Source organism: Notolabrus celidotus, chromosome 10 (genome assembly GCF_009762535.1).
Source record: "Notolabrus celidotus isolate fNotCel1 chromosome 10, fNotCel1.pri, whole genome shotgun sequence".
Lineage (NCBI taxonomy): Eukaryota > Metazoa > Chordata > Actinopteri > Labriformes > Labridae > Notolabrus > Notolabrus celidotus.
Window position 1 is genome coordinate 13,831,496 of NC_048281.1, and position 14,725 is coordinate 13,846,220.

Genomic DNA, 14,725 nt, shown 5'->3' on the forward strand with positions numbered 1-14,725 from the left:
GCAGAGGAATAAGTGAAAAACATTGAGGATGGTTCATTAAACAGTTTGATAAACAGTTGTTTCTTCTTTCCGCTCAATTTAGAGCCACATGTTACTGAGGCTGAATTTCACTTTAATGAGAACAGAGGTGATCATGGATGCAGTGTGGGCGATTCTCTTCGGATTACATTAAACCAGGTCAAATGGCTGTGCTGATAGATGGATTATCGCACTACAATACAGTATTAATTTGAACTGGGGCGCGGAGGAGTTTATGTGAATTTATAATAAGTAACGTTTGTTTATGGCTGGGAAGGGTTATTCAGCAGATGGTTGTTTTTTTCATTGTGGTTTTCAGATTCCTCTGTTTGTTGTAGCTTCATTTGTATATTACTTTTAATTGTAGTATGTGGAGATCGTGAACATATAATAGATTCTCCGCTTGTTATGACCTTCCGGGAATTCTTGCTGCATGAATATCCTAGTTTCAGATAAGCAGTGCTCTACATTTTAAAAGGATAATAACATAGAGAGAAGAATATGATACTTAAAAAAAAATCTTATACACAAGCTCAAGGTCACTTCCACAGAAGGACTTTATTCTGCGTCCCAGACTCTGTATTCAAGCAACGTTTTATATTAATATTTGATTTTTATATCTTTGTAGCAATTTATATAGCTGTTTTTCATCCACGATGAAAGCAACTAACTGTCAGATTCATTAGTGATAAAAATGTCTGTATGATCCTGATGGAGAACCATGATAGCATTTTCATGATTAATGCTATATAACTGTATTGGTTGTAACTGTTTCTATGGAGGTTTTGGGCAAATTATTCACAGCCTCAAACAGATTTACCAAGTGAGTGAAGGAGGGGAGTGGAAAACAGAAAATGTATGAGAAGAAGAAACTGTTGCAGGGAGAGATATTTCAAATTTACTGTTGGCCCACAGACACAATTCCATATTTAATGGGATTGTAAATGCATTCAGTTTCAAGGGATGCCTTTGCATTTTTAGTTCTCTAATCACTCTGGTCCATAATGTGCCTGAAGAAATGCCATGATAGTCTGCATTTGTGGAAGGCACTTAGACTCACATTCTTTTACAAAGATTAGAAATCAGAGGCAAATTGTACTGTGGTGGAGCTCAGCTACACAGTATATTGCTCTGATGGGAGATCGCACGCCTTAAAGAACTCAATATTCCATGTCTTTGAGGGGCCAGACACTCTCTCTCTCTCTCTCTCTCTCTCTCTCTCTCTCTCTCTCCCTTTTTTTTCTCTCTCTCTCTCTCTCTCTCTCTCTATTCCCCCTCTCTCTCCTCCTCTTTCACTCTCTTCCTCCGACTCTTTGTGTTTCATGTCATGTTTTTCAGCCCATGTTCAACCTGACATTCAAATATGACATTTGAGTTATATTTCAGCTTAAGAAGTTCATCTGACACATTAGCAAATGCTATTAGTGCATATTCATAGCTATGCAAAATGTGTCATTAATTATCATGTTACGGATCAATCAAGTGTTTTCTCAGGGGGAGTTGTAAAATGAATATATTAACATAGTTGCCTACTTGTTGAGTAAGATGAGGGGGTTGACACCATTCTCTAAATTGTACAATGACGTGACTCAACCACCAGCAGCTGGTGAGTTTGACTTAGAACAAAGACTTGAGATAAAAGGAAGCAGATTGCCAGAGTTACCAAAGGTTACAATATTAGCCATCTAAAGCTAAGGATTTATTAACCAACTTACCAACCAACAAGCCAGGCAGACACAGAGCCAAATAACCAACCACTTAACTGTGGGCAGCTGTGGCTAAGTGGGTAGAGTCAGTCATATATCAACAGGAAGGTTGGCGATTCGATCAAGAGCAAGAAACTGAACCCCAAAATGCCCCCACTGTTGTTCAGCGGTGTGTGAATGTGTACGAATGAGATTAGCTAATATTGATGGTTCCTACTACACATGGCAGCCTTTACTGTCAGTGATTAAATGGGAATAAATGGATGAATGGGGCAAGTAGTGTAAAAGCGCTTTGAGTGATCAGAAAGACTAGAATGATGGGAAGTTCGTCTCTTTTCAGAGAGCCGGCTATTTTGACTCGGCTCCCACAGGAGAGCCGACTCCTTTCGACTACCTTAACTTTGAAAAAAACTAACGGTTTGTGTGTTGAAAACACTTTTACGTACACTGTTTTTATGAGAAGCCTTATAATTGACCAATTTTGTGCATTAATTCTGTTACAAAACCATTCTTACTTTTGTTTAGTATTTTAATCAAACTTTTTTATTGTACAATTTAACAAAAAACTACAAATATATCCACAGAACCAGAACCAGAACCAAACTCAAGCAACAGAACCAGAACCAGAACCAAACTCAAGCAAACAGAACCAAACTCAAGCAAACAGAACCAGAACCAAACTCAAGCAAACATTATTAATGTCCTAAGGTTGGCATTGAGAAAAATCAGATTCCTCAGCTTGGATGGGCTGATCTGATTTCTCCTCTCAGTGAGTATTTGCCCGGTCTTCAAGGAGACTCTCTCTGAAGGAACAGATGAAGCCAGGATACACAGCCTCCCCTCCATCAACTGTATCCTATATCCTCACATGTGATTGGCCGCATGGCCGCCATGCTGTCCAATCAAAACAAAGTTCTGCTGTGAGCAGAGCTGGGGCTGAGCACTGTGAGAGCTAAGTAGCAAAAGGAAAAAACTGGGAGCCGGCTCTCTCTCGATGCGCGCCGGCTCTTCTGATTCACTATAAATCATCGGCTCTCAGAGCCGCAGCTTTTGATCATGACACATCACTAAGGGTTAGGGTTATGATAAGGGTTAGGGTTGGGGTTAGGGTTAAGGTTACCAGAACCAAACTCAAGCAAACACAACCAGAACCAACTCAAGCAAACAGGACCAGAACCAAACTCAAGCAAACAGAACCAGAACCAAACTCAATCAAACAGAACCAGAACCAAACTCAAGCAAACAGAACCAGAACCCACTCAATCAAACAGAACCAGAACCAACTCAAGCAAACAGAACCAGAACCAACTCAAGCAAACAGAACCAGAACCAAACTCAAGCAAACAGTACCAGAACCAGAACCCAAGCAAACAGAACCAGAACCAGAACCAGAACCAAACTCAAGCAAACAGAACCAGAACCAAGTCAAGCAAACAGAACCATAACCAAACTCAAGCAAACAGAAACAGAACCGACTCAAGCAAATAGAACCAGAACCAGAACCAAACTCAAGCAAACAGAACCAAGACTAAACTCAAGCAAACAGAACCAGAACCAGAACTAAGTCAACCAAATATAACCAGAACCAAATCAAGCAAACAGAACCCGAACCAAACTCGAGCAAACAACACCAGAACCAGAACCAGAACCAGAACAGAGTCAAACAAACAGAACCAGAACCAGAACCAACTCAAGCAAACAGAACCAGAACAAGAACCAAACTCAATTAAACAGAACCAGAACCACACTGGAGCAAACAGAACCGGAACCAAACTCAAGCAAACAACACCAGAACCAGAACCAAGTCAAGCAAACAGAACCAGAACCACGTCAAGCAAACAGAACCACGTCAAGCAAACAGAACCAGAACCAAACTCAAGCAGACAGAACCAGAACCAAACTCAACTCAAACTGGAGCAAACATTACAACAATGTTACAATTTCATTTAGCAGACGCTTTTTATTAATGGCCTCAGTGCAGGTTGGCATTGAGAAAAATCAGATTCCTCAGCTTGGATGGGCTGATCCGATTTCTCCTCTCAGTGAGTATTTGCCCGGTCTTCGAGAAGACTCTCTCAGAAGGAACAGATGAAGCCAGGATACACAGCCTCCCCTCCATCACCTGTATCCTATATCCTCACATGTGATTGGCCGCATGGCCGCCATGCTGACCAATCAAAACAAAGTTCTGCTGTGAGCAGAGCTGGGGCTGAGCACTGTGAGATCAAGCAGCGGAAGGAAAAAACTGGGAGCCGTCTCTCTCTCGATGCACGCCGGCTCTTCTGATTCACTATAAATCATCGACTCTCAGAGCTGCAGCTTTTGATCATGACACATCACTATGGAAAAGTGCTGTATAAGTACGAGTCCATTTACCATTTACCCTAAACCCACCAACCCTCAACCCCTTAACCAGCCAAACAAAACAAAACAAAACAAACCAGACAAAATCATACAAACCAGACAAAGCCAACAATCAAACTAAACAAACCAATTATATAAAACCATAGAAAAATCAAACCAAACCACAAACCAACCACACCAAAACATTCAGACAAACCCAAACCAAAATAACCAAACCAGACAGACCAACTGGCAACCAAACCCTCTTACCCCTAACCAACCAACCAACCTAACTAAACAAACCAATCAATGGATGAAACCAGCCCAAACAATCAAACCAACTTACCAAATAAACCATTAAACAAACAAACAAGCCAACAAACAAACAAACAAACAAACAAACAGACAAACAGACAAACAAACCAAAACAACCGAAAGAAGCCATTTAAGAGAATGTTCATTTGTAAGCTTTTGAAGATGTACCATGTTGAAATTGTTGCGTAATGATTCTCTGTTTTTGTTATTGCTTGAATGGATGGAAACATTTCAGCAGCTTACAAATCTGGTTTGTAGATGAAACAAATTTTTGTTTTTTAATGGAGACATCACAAGAACTCAAAATTGTTGAACAGTGTTAAAAGAAAAAACAAATACAGACATCTAAAGATGTAAAATGAAATCTGGTGATTATAATATGTGTAGGCTTGCAGTGACAGCACACTACTTAGCATCAGTGGCGTTTAAAAATAAAAGATATATATGTACATATTATGTACAGTAACGCATCAATAGAGCTGTTCATTATCGCACAGAAAAGGAACAATTTCTTATTCTGCTATTTTTAGCACATTAGACAAGCGAAATAATTCTATGCATGTTAAAATGGTTTCATTCTGATTAAATGCTTGAAGCATGTACACACACATCTTAATCAGGTCACTGTAGTTAGCATCCATGCTAACAGTGAGGTCAGAATCACTAATCAGAATGATTTGAATTGAGTAGAAGAAAAATTGCACATGTAACTAGCTAATGTGTCCATTTGAACCATGAAGGAGCCATTCTTTACTTTACTTGTCCTATTTTCAACCCTGCCTGTGAAGAAATCCCTTCCTCAAAGTTCACAGTCCTCATTCTCAGGAGAACGCATTGAAGCTTTATTTTATAGTGCCAAAATGCTGCGTAGAGATTGGTAAGCAAAGTGTATTCCCCAAAATGTCAAAGAGTTCCTTTAAAGTTGAGTGATCAAGGTGTTTCAGAGCTAAAGTGACTATTTCCACACTTGGATAAAGGCAGCTGTTATTTCTAAAGTTGCAGCTGAGGGGATTTCTTTCACCTCTGATAATGTGGTCTAACAGGGTCACAGTCCCCCTCCCATTTAGCCATGTCTTTTGTATTCCAGTGGTATCTACATATGTTGACCCCGGTCCACATAATTGCCCCATTGTACTGCCACAAGTGACACACTTCACAGAGGGTTAACCTTCACATGAAAGAGGTGTTTACACACATACTCTGCGGTTAGGGTATTTGACTCAACACTTATTTTCAACACAAGTCTTTGAAGTCAATTCTTGTCTCCAAGGGGATAGATTAGGACATTAAAAATCAGTGGTATGTGAGAGAAAAAAGCCAGGCTGAGTTTTGTGGACCAGATATAAGAGGCACTATGGATCGTCTAAGCTTATTATGGGCTGTTGAAATGCATTCTTCAAAAACGTGCTTTTAAATACAGGCTGTGAAATCTCAGATGGCCACAGCTCCCACAGGCAATATCAGATCTTTTTGTTCTGAAGATGCTCTCTGCTGATTAATTCAAACATCAAAATAAAACTCTGGTGTTTTTCATATGCGAGAGCAAAGCCTCCAACGTCACAAGGGGCTTTCAAACCCCATCGGAAGTCTTACTCGCAGAAAGAAGCCAGTGTTATGTTTTATTGATTCTTCTCCTGGAGTTCGCAGACAATCAGGCGGATGAGTTTCTCATTTCTCTCGTAATGTTTGGACTGAGAGCTGCATCCCAGTGTTCAAGGTGTCTCTCCAGACGTGTCCCACGGCAGATATAAACAAAGTTATTAGATGAGCAAGACGAGATTCAGAGGGAAATTCAGTGCTGGGAGCTCTGGAGGAGTCCTCTGACACTACGTTCTGGCAATTCAGACTGTCATGCTTCATTGTTCTTTGGGGGAAGAAGCGTGTTGTTTGACTTTGAATGTTACCACAGAGCTTATACACTCACCAGTGAAGAGTCTTGTTTTGCATTATTGTGCATGTAAATGAGAATTTATGTTTTGAAAAGAGGCGGCGCACTAACAGTTTTGCATATTGAAGGCAGATCAACTTAAATCTGTACAGTAAGTGCAAAGCATTGTAGAAATATAGGTCATCTTTCTCAGGCGGTGAGATATCCTTTCTTTGTGTTCTAAGAGGAGGAGGTGTTGTGGATGTGAGTGTGTGTGTGTGTGCTCAAATAGGGGGTTGGGGGTCATATCTGTTTTACAGCGAGACCATCATGTCTCATACAATGCAGATGGAGGAGGCAGTGACTCCAACGTTTAGTGCTTTCTTGCCACGAGCGTTAATATGGCTGTTTCTGCTCATGCTGTTTTTGCTGCGAGCAACGCAGCGTTAGAGGCATGTGCTTCACAGGCCTGGATGAGGTATAATTATGTAAATTGCATTCAAAGGAATCAGCAATAGCTCATGTGGAATGGATGTGTCAACAAGGTGTCCATATTCAGCGGGAGAATTTGCTAATTAAACATGACACCGTTTCTCTCTCGACACATGGGCAAAGTGAGACACAGTGGTGTATATTGTGTTTGTGGGTGAAAAATAATCTTGGAGAAAAAAATAGGCTTTCAAGTGTAAAAAATTTGCCCTCCGGTTCACTGCAGGACCATTAAACTTTGTACATGTTGTTGACATGTGTGTAATGGAAGTGCCTAAACTTCACACAGACTGTCCACACAACAGCCTCCCTCATGCCCTGTTACACAAAAAGGGATGATTTATTATACTTTGTCTGGCCCTCTAAATGCTCAAATTCTATTTGACAGAAAGCATAGATAAACTACTGTGCCTGAATGTCTGCAAAGCACCTTACCTGAAAGGCAAAGATTAATTCAATCCATCAGGAAACATAAACACATTTTCCCCTTTTTGTGTGATATCTGTGCAGACGATTCTTTATCTATTGTGAACTTATCAACAAGACAGAGGGGTATAACCGAGCCGAATTCTCCTTGGCTTTGGTAGAAGTCGAAGCACATGATGTGGGTGAGGAACTGAGACAATTAATGAAGGAGAGACAAAATGCTTAGAGAGCTCCTGAATGACACTTGAGCGCTGGAAATGGGCGCAAAAAAAAAAAAAGAGTTTTGAAGTTTTTCCTTTACTCCCTCCTCCTCTTGCGTTCGCCCGAGATGAATTGGCTTTTCAGATTTAAGAAAGTGCACGGCTGAAATACAAAGAGAGGCTCATCTATCAGCCCCCTGAATAGTGGGAGAAAATCCTGTGCTTGTGTGGAGGGAAAGAGGGAAGGAGAAGGGGGAGGAGGTATGGGGGGTTGTTGTTGGTCTCTGATTAGACCCTGGGCCAGTTCTACTTGCTGCACAAACATCAACCCTCTCCTCTCCTTCTTCTTCTTTGAATCCTTTGAACCACTTGAGACAATTTCTTCACAGTAAGCCCCTCCTTTTGCCAGCATGTGTGTCAATGAGCGCTCATTGCTGCTTGCTTGTTTATTATGTTAAACTCTAACTCCACTAAAGCAAGCTTTGGGCATCAGTAAAGTGACAAAAAAAAAACAACATCCAGTGTGCGCTTCAATCATTCAGATTCAAGCTGTCCACACTCCAGTGTGTGAGCAAGTGAAGCTGCAGACGAGGAAGGGGGAAGAAAAACATTAGAAACGGCTCTATAGTATGTGGGTATATGTCACTCAGTCTGGAAAAACAGAATAGAAGGAGAAAAAGTGATAAAATTTAAAACGCCTGCCATCCTCTTAACACTCACACAAAAAGAGCATAACCAATTACACACAGCTCTGCATTATAGAAAGCTTTTATAATGTTTCCGGGGCGTCAAGATCTTAATTTTTGATGCCGCTTTATGTGCATCCAGAGTTAGAAAAAAGAATTGGCCTTTCCCAGTTTTCTGAAGTGATAAGAGGTAAACACAGAAAACCAATAACTGTCAGCTCAACATTAAATCAAACTGACAAGTCTCTTAAAAGGTACGGCCATGAAAAATTAACTGCAGGATTTTTTGAAGAGACTTAAAATGTGGAGTTTTTTTCATCTATCTCAGCTGCTCTGATCCACATTTTTCACACGTTTGAGCTTAAATACAAACAGTTTGGATGACAAAACTTCAAAGTACATTAAAAAGTATTTTTTACCACTGAGAAATTAGGACAATTATTTTCTTTTTGTTCCTTCACTGTGTTCTTTTTTCCAGAAGCAAGTCAAACTAGATAAGCTTGAATGCACTGACTCAGAAGTGGTCACCTTGATTTCCTGTTATGTAGCCACTCAACATCCCATCTCAGCATGGCTGATTCTGTGACCTCTAAGGGGGAGACTTTAAGGATTTTCTGGGCTCAGTCAGTCTCAGCTGTGTCCTGGGTTCAGGAAAACCAAGGGAGAATCAAACCAAAACCCCGACAGAGTACGAGTGACATTAAAACCTTAATAGTTATTGGTAAGATATTAAGGGATTACAGCATCATGGAATACTGAGACCAACCGGGAAACTATCTGTCAAATATGCTCCCTCAGATTACCATGTTACATGCTGATGTGTCTAGAAGCACTTCAGTATGTACCATAAATCTCATCAAAATGTGCGTATATGGCAGTTCTGGGGATACAGACTCAAAATTAGAGAGGGGGGAACTTCATTGCCCTGACACATGTAGGTCTTGAGTCACTTGGCTTTGCACGGTGTACAGAGAGAGCAATCACACAGAGATTGAGCAAAGGTACGGCCAAACTTAAACATGTCAGGCAATTTTTTAGATGTGTGAAGCAACAGAGTGCTTCGGCAGCGCTGGCGGCTCATGGCCTTGGGCCTTGGGCTGTCTGTATCTGAAATTCACAGTTGAGAGCACACACCCGGAGATGGAGCCGTTGAAATCCTTGATGCCCCGCACAATGAGGCCATTTCAGAGCACATCACGGTAGTCTCTTGCTGGTGTTGAATGGAGGGGAAAAGCACTTTGACAGGCCAATGAAGAATTTATTTGAAGTGTCTTTTGGTGTTGAGAAGATTTGCGTGCTCTTCAAAAAAAGCTACAAGGGAAAACAACAGAGGGCACACTGATATGAGTTGCAGCCATTCTTCCAGCCTTGCTAGAGTGTTTTATCAACACATACACCAACTTGTATCGAACATGATCAGTCCTTTATCCTCAAAATCTCTGGGGATTTTTGTTTTTTTCATGTCTGGATTGTCAGTTTGATTTAACACTTCACTTCTGACAGTATGTCCAGATTTACTAAGCAAGCTGCACAGATTCCATGGTACCTAGCTGTGCACAGCAGTTTGTATGAAAACATGCAACCGAGAGAGAGAGAGAGAGAGAGACGCAGAACATGAGGGAGAATCATAGAAAGTGATTTAGGCTGACAAGAGAGTCCTCTGCATGATTTTGCAATGATGGGCTGTGACAGTGTTCAGAGTCTTCAGGTAGGAAATGTGGAGAAATTTGCTTTTGGTATTTTTTGCAGAGTCTACTTTTCGCTGAATATTATCTGTGAGGATAACTCGCCACCAAATGCTACAAATTGGCACAACACAACACTATACGATAAGATGCATATTGATATGATACGATATGATATGATACGAAAAGATATGAGACAAGTTGATAAAATATGATACAATACAATATGATTAGGGCTGTCGAAATTGACGCAATAATAACGAGTTAATTCAAATTCTCCTTAACGCCACTAATTTATTTGACGTGCGATTAATGCACACACATTCGGTGTATGACCCTCGCCCCGTAGTTTGGGAAATCAGGAATCGATACAGCAGGAACATAACATTGTGGACGACAAGAAGAAATGAATACGGTGTTTTGAAAGGCAAGTTCAGCTTTAAAGCATTGCCAGATTGTTCTCTGGACAAGACCAAAGTTATCTGCATTTACTGTCGATGTGACTTCAGTTACCACCGGAGTACGTTGAGTCTCAAATACCACTTGCTGGTCAAGCATACAGGGGCAGCAGAGAGCCCCCCTCCCCCTCGCCAGAGGCAGACCACACTGGAAAGTTTGCAACGTAGACGCATGGACAATGCTATTAGCACCAAACTGTCAACAACGATAGCTAAATGAGTGGCTACAGCTTGCAAGCCAATTAACATTGTGGAGGACGATGGTCAGCATATTTTTTGAGCATGCAGTACCTTTCATGTTGTGTGGCGATTGTTCTGGACAGTATTTGTCATTGTTTTGGATTGCTGCAATAATAATAAACATGCATTTGCATAAAGCAAGCATATTTGTCCACTCCCATGTTGATAAGAGTATTAAAAACTTGAAAATTGTCCCTTTCAGGTACATTTAGAACAGATAAAAAATGTGTGATCAATTTGAGATTAATCAGCAGTTAACTATGGACATCATACGAAACAATAGGATCCAAGTCGATAAAATATGATTCGATACAATATGATACCTTACATTATGACAGGAAACCCCACTACATGATACGATACGGTATATAATATGTGTATATGAGATGAGTCGACACAATACAATACGATACAATATGTAACAGAACAACATGACACGAAATGACACCACATGATTTGATACGATACAACACGATCTCTTACGATTTAATACAAGTCGTCACAATACGATAAGGCACAAAACGACACCCCACAAAACGACACAACATGATATGATACGATACAAAATGATATGATGCAATATGTTACACACAATTGTATAACAACCAGTGCTCTCATTCTTGCACAGTAGAAAAACATCATAGCTGGACTTCTCCTTTTAACCCTGAGTGATGTGGCCATTCAGACCATTTTTTGTTTCATTTGTCGAGGTTTTGAAAAATCTTGAGTGCTTTTACAATTCTGGATTACTCATACGCCTGTTTCCAAAGAGTAAAAACTATCTGCCTGACTGAATAGTTCCTACAAAATATGTTGTTTTTAATTTCAAGTCCGTCAGTAATAAAGGACGTAAGTTGTAAAAGCCTGGATGAGGTTGAAGCAAACCTCTTTTTATATAGAAAGAACAATTTCTGAAGGACACTTTACACGATTCATAAAAAAATAAACCTTTTTACTTTGACTATAGATAAATCATTATTTAATGGAGCCTTGAGTTTACAGCGACCCTAGGAGCGTATCACACAGTTATTTAATAGAACACATGCAAGAAGACATACACAAGGAAATTCAGAGATCATCTTCATCAATTTCAGTACACTTGAAATATTTGAAGAACATTTTAGGATTACAGTCCAAAAAAACAACAACCACTGAACAAGCACGTCACAAAACAACCATGTAGAACAACACAACCATATACCACAAAACGAGACATTATGACAACACAGCCATGTACGGTTAGGTTGTCATTGAACAATCTGTAAAACATTTGTGATCCCAAAATTAAGACGACCATAATTTTATTTTTCATTTGAAAACCGAAAGGAGATAACCGTTGTACTGTTTGAATCAAATAAACCAAAATCTAATCACAATAGGTACATTTTTTCATCTTAAATACTCCTTTTCTCAATTTCCATTGTGATTGAATATTGAAAAAGTCTCACAATTTCGTCGTACCGTTTCAAACCAGAAGGTTAAAAAATGCCATGTTGACTATTTGTTTACCTGATGAAGAACAGGAAATCAAAACACTAATTTTTGATTTTGCGTGTTCCTTTTTTCATTCCTCATTTAGGACAGACAGCAGAAGGGTCGTGTGGTGGCAAGCAGAAGTGACATGTCAATAGCATAAAGCAGAGACAATCGCAAAATGATGCAGGCACATACCAGAGTAACTTAAGCAGATGAATAAATAATTAAGAAGCCTTCACAAGCTACATAAAGATTTGTTATTGTTCCTACTATTTTGACATGAAGGAACTTAACGTGTGTGATGTATTGTTTAGTTGCACAGCATTATGTATCAGCCTGTTGTCCTTCCAAAATGCCATTACCTAAAGTGACCAGCCGATCTCTCCATGTCGCAACAAATTACTGTTATTACAATAATACACCAAAACCATGACCTTTTCAAAACTCAATCCAAAATGGAAAATCACAACAAAAAACTGGCAAATTGTGATTGTAGCTTAGTTTATTCGATTCAAACAGTAAAACTATTATCCCCTTTCTGGTTTCAGATTGAAAAACAAAATTACTGTTATTATTTTTGGGATGACAAATGAATTACAGATTGTCCAATGATATAATGTACCAAAAACCAACCCAATATCACACAACAGCAGAATACCACTGCACAGCTAAATGAAATACACAATCAAATACTCAAACACAACCAAGTATGACAACACATCTAAAAATGTGACACAATTTTAATGACCAGACAACCAAGTAGGCAAATTCAACAAAAAAATGACGGCGCTCTCAAATACGATTACAAGTCTAATTAAACAACTCAACCGAATGCCAACACAACTAAAGAGCACAAAAGCTAAATGCCGAAACCAGTGGTGGACAAAGTGCACAGCTTCATTACTTAAGTCAAAGTATAGATACTCCAGGTCAAATATTACTCCAATACAAGTGAAAGTTGCTCTGTCAAATTATTACTGGATTTAAAGTACTGAAGTACTTGCTTTTAAAATACTTATGTATTCAAAGTACTTTTTAAAATATCTCTAAATGTATTTTCACAAAGCATGAGTGCAGTCAAGAATACATAGGAGTACATTCTGTTACATTATGTTTATTTAGAAACAATTACTTGAAATCTCTACAAACTATACCATGGAATAAAAACAGACACTAAGTTACTCCAAGCACAGACATCTTAGTTTGAAATGTTCATCTGGAATGAAACAAATGTTACGTAGCTCGACACGCTTTCTGAGGTTGGACAGTGAATGTTTGTATGTTTGTGCAGAGTGGGAAACAGGGAGAACATTTCACACTATACGTATCATTCTTCATTTCAAAAACCTCTAACACGGGCTGAAGATATGACCATGGGTGCTCAGGTGGAGAATTATAGCCATCATTACAACCTCTACATGAACTGCCTCATCTGAGTGAAAATTTGCTCTGTGTTTGTTCCACGTTCAACCGTGGAGATCAGATTTCAGAAAAGAGAAGGAAATTCATGAGCTGACTTCAAAGAAAAAGTAGTGAGTAACTAGAGCACTGATAGAAATGTAGTGGAGTAAAAAGTACAATAATTGTCTGCTGAATGTAGTGGAGTAAAAGTAATAAGTCCCCCCAAAAATAATACTCAATTAAAGTACAGATACTCAAAAAATGTACTTAAGTACTTTACTCAAGTAAATTTACTTTGTTACTGTCCACCACTGGCCAAAACACATCTTATTCCCAACACAACAACAAAAAGACTTGCGCAACCAATGACCCTGACACAACCAATTACCACAAAAAATGTAACCAAATACCACAAACAAACCTGACAACCAGACTAGATACCAAAATCTGACCAGATACCCAGAGGAAAATTTACTGCTCAAGGCTTTCTCTTCTAAGTCTCCGGAGACAAAATTGAGATTCTCACTTCAGCCTCATTCAAGTTTCAAATTGTTCTCATTCGTTTCTCCTAAAATTCACAAGGAGAAATAGTTGAGACATGAGTCTTATTTGAGACTTAAATGAGAGATCTCATTAATGGCTATTTTTCTTCTCTTTTTTAAAGTTGACATATCATGCAAAATCGACCTTTTAATGGTTTTCTACCTGAAATATATGTCCCTGGCATGTCTACAAACCCCCCGAAAATGAAAAAAATCCATTCTGCCCCTGTTTTGATTTCTCCACCTTTCTGTAAATGTGTTTGAAACGAGCCGTGTTTTTGTTACGTCACAACAATATCCGGTCTGTAACGGAGTCAGAGCTCGGAGCTTGTTCAACCCATAGACTGTATAAAATAATACTCAACTCCTCTGTTTTTCATTACCTGCACACATGTGTGCTAACAAAGAGCTTAAGAGGGAGGCATGCTAGTTGTAGGCTGTCTTAATAAACACAAAGGTCGGTTTTACTCCCCACGTCTGCAGATTTGAAGATCTAGTGGATGATTTTTATTTATCATGGAAAAGTGCTAGCGCTAGTTAGCTACATAGCTACATGTCGTAGCTGTAGCTGTGTACCAAGACACACGTCAACATAAAATATGACAAATAAAACAACAAGAAACACAGAATCTGTGACCAATCCTTCAGAAAGATCCTGCTGCCTTTCTGGCAGAGGTCGGTTTTACTCCCCACGTCTGCAGATTTGAAGATCTAGTGGATGATTTTTATTTATCATGGATAAGTGCTAGCGCTAGTTAGCATAGCCACATAGCTACTTGTTCGTAACTGTGTACCAAGACACACGCCGACACACTGATAAATAAAACAACAAGAAACATTAAATCTGTGACCAATCGTTCAGAAAGGTCCTGC